Genomic DNA, 3,471 nt, shown 5'->3' with positions numbered 1-3,471 from the left:
AACAAAACAAAAAAAAAAAGTCGTGTGTGTTTAGTTCATGCCTGCAAATCAAAGTAATTAATACAAGAAAAACCTTAATCCCAGTTACCATTAATAGGAGCAAAAGTGTTAGTGAACAGATACCTTGCCAAACAATGGATGTGGGATAATTTTTGCTACTGTTCTAGCTACTGCTTATTTGTAACACTTCAGATTGCCACTTTCCAAGATTTTCATCAACTTGGTAACAACTGAAGTTTTGATCCAAATTATTAAAGAAATACAAGCAATTGCAATGCACGTTAATGCCATGCCATGCCAGATTACTAGTGCTGTATAAAAACAATTAAAGGAAGTATGCATGTTTTGCTTGAACTAAAGTATAACAGCTCAGGTACATGCTCTGAGATTTTTATTCTGAAACATTTATGTGTCAACTAAAAAGTAAAACAGCTTCCCCTTTCACTCAGCTTCATCATGCCAATGGTCACTAGCATTACCTACATATAACAATTTAGTAGGTGCTCAACATTCAGAATGTCCTATAGGATCTATCTGTACTAATGAAGCTAATGCCTCAAGATGTTCTAGTGCAGAATGAAAGGTACAGACTGTTTTACTGAATACACTGAAAAAAAACTCATGAAATCAGAGGGCTTTTTGCCTCTGCTTCTCTGGAAATGCAGACCATTAAAGTCACCTTGAAGCTCTAAAACTTGATGGCAGAATAACCATTGAAGGCTCAGGCTCAGGCTATCAGACACATAAGTTCCTGAAGAAGTGCCAATTACAAAAAAAAATAAAAAAATAAAAAAATAAAAGAAATTAAAAAGAAAAAAAAAACAAAAAACACTATGTCCTGGAGTGGGGGGAATATCAAATCTGCATTTTACAAGACAGTTACCAGTAAACTGTGTAACAAGAAGATTAAATGTATGATAAATCTAAAAGATGCATTTCATGGAGAAATGGAAAAAAGCTTACATTTTCTTTTAAATCAGTGTAAATAAGCTGGAGAAGCTCAATTTGTAAGTTACAGAATATGCCTGAATTACATTATTCTCAAAAGGAACTCTGTTAGAAGGAGAAATACAGACTAGTAATGGAACAATTCATCGTGCCTTACAAACATGTTATGCTTGTATCAGATAAATAGAGGAATGGAAATTGTGCAAGTTTAACAGACTACCTTGCACTTCCAAGAGTTGGAAATACCCCCAAATTAAACATGGCTCTAGGCACTCATTACAATCACCACCTGACTGTTGCTTAAATGAACAGTTTATATCCCATAAATCCATTGCTGAAAATCTCCATTAACCCAAGTTTTAGTTGTTTTAACGCAGCAACCATAGGCAGAAATTTTGGAAAAGCTAGTTTGAAAGGGAAAAGAAAAAGCAAGCAGCATAATGAAAAAGCAAGTTAGCTTTATGTTATTCCTACATGTAATTGTATAAACATCAGTTGTTTTTTTCTTCTTAAATAAATAAAATAAAAAACACCTTAAAGTAGTTCACCAGAATGCAGTTTGCCTTAGTACAACACACACCTTGAAGTGAAATCAGACTGCAGAAGTACTATACTAACTCATCAACTCTTACATGCAGTTGAAGTTGGAAAGCAAGGCTCCAGCTCAAGAAAGAAACAACATCCAGCTGCTGCTCTCTCCTCAAACCCACTGTCTCCACTAACTGGATGGGAAAAGTTCTGTCACAGCTTACACAAGTAGTGCTGTTGTTAAATCTACATTCCTATGGTTCAAAACTATTAATGTTTTAAAGGAGATTAACTCTCACTTTTAAATAATGAATCCCCTTTTCCAGTTAAAAAGAAAACCTCTCTCATCAAATTTTTGTGATATGTCCTACAGAATAGCACATGAGAATTTGAAATTACCAACTTTCAGTTTCAACAATGGGTATTAAAGAAAGAGCTAACCATTTAAATGATTAGCTGTACATACGCAGGACAGATGGCAAAACATCAGTTCATGATATGGAGAACAAACATTGCTTTTCCATTATGTTTTTAAAGTGTCAACAACAAGCACATAGACAGACAGACAATTAAAAAAGCATACAGATTTATTAAAAAAAATAAAAATTACCACAGAACTGAGGTCACTCTAATGGGAAAATAAAAAAGAACACATTAGAGAAATTAGGGTTAAATGTTAAAGAAAAAGGAGGCTAACTTTCAAACAAAATGCATTTCTGCATTTTTTTGCACCATCTAAACACAAGAGAATTAGTAAGACAGAAATGTAAATTAAAATGGATGCAAACAAAGATGACAAGTACATTTCTATTAAGTAGTAGCTAGTATTGTTACATGGTTTACTAGCTTTGCTTCCGATTTTACTAACTGCTGCAGAACCAATACAAAACAGAGCCTAAGGCATACGAGCCACATGTAAGGCATGGCAGAATAAATTAATTGTATTTTAAAAAAGCAGTTCGGGAGCAATTTTAAAATATGTCTTTAATTTAAATCCATGCAATGAGTTGAATATGAAATGGAAAAACAGTCCTTGTCATTTCACAGATAATTTCAAGTATCCATATATTTAATGTCTCAAAAGTAAAAAGCAGGTTTTAAAATGTTCTAGCCAAGACACAATACTACAGCTTGCAACAAAATTTGGCATAATTTAAATGGGAAAAAAATATCTTTTTGGGGGGAGATAATCTTCATTAAAAAGAAAAACCAAAATACTTCAATTGAAAACTTTGTTTTCACAAGCGTCTGTATGTTTGCCTCCCTGAGAATGTTTGCAGGAACAGAATCTTTTCCAGATCCTTTCTGAGGCACAGAAAAAGTCACTGAGAGACTTTCTAAAGACTGAGTCAGGTAATTCAATCACAGGATTGCAGCAAGCTAAGGTGACAGGACATGCATTTTATGCACGAATTTCAGTGACCACCATGGTCTGGGTGTTACTGCAACATGAGCAACATGCAAGAATATTAAGTTCAGTGTTATCCCTTGTCCTAGAGAGATGAAATAAAACTAGAAATTGTAATTCATAATTATAGTGATAAATTTTACAAATTGATTGTATCTCATCAGTGGTATTAACAGTTCAATTTGTTACTTAACTTTTAAATACCTCTAGTTAATCAGCAATTACACATATCTTCCTCCACTCCCAAGGAGAAGTCCGTCTTAAAATTCAGAATGTAGGCATTGGTGCTTCTGATAGCAATGTATGCCACATACAGCATTTACCCAATTTCTTCTTTCTTTTTTTATTTAACTATCTTTTATTGTTACATCACATAGCAGGACTTAATGTTAATTAATGAAATTATTAATGAAATTAAAATCAGTTTGCTGGATAAACAAAAATCCTTCAGTTAATATTATCCACAGTTTTTTTCTAAAAAAAAGAATTTTTAATCAATCATATGAATACAAAAGCAATGAAGTCATACGAATACCCAGACAGAAAGAACAAAAGGCAACAAAGCAACCTTTTCAAACCTTCATGGA

The 3,471-nt window shown here is 33.2% G+C and overlaps 1 protein-coding gene across 1 annotated transcript in view; it reads left to right on the top strand.

Moving 5' to 3' along the window:
• Positions 1 to 3,471, top strand: part of ADAMTS6 (ADAM metallopeptidase with thrombospondin type 1 motif 6) — a 246,452-nt gene that overhangs the window by 143,326 nt on the left and 99,655 nt on the right.

The sequence above is a fragment of the Meleagris gallopavo genome, chromosome Z (genome assembly GCF_000146605.3).
Source record: "Meleagris gallopavo isolate NT-WF06-2002-E0010 breed Aviagen turkey brand Nicholas breeding stock chromosome Z, Turkey_5.1, whole genome shotgun sequence".
In the NCBI taxonomy this organism is placed as follows: domain Eukaryota; kingdom Metazoa; phylum Chordata; class Aves; order Galliformes; family Phasianidae; genus Meleagris; species Meleagris gallopavo.
The sequence above is the reverse complement of the archived record's forward strand: the minus strand, read 5'-3'. Positions and strand labels throughout refer to the sequence as shown.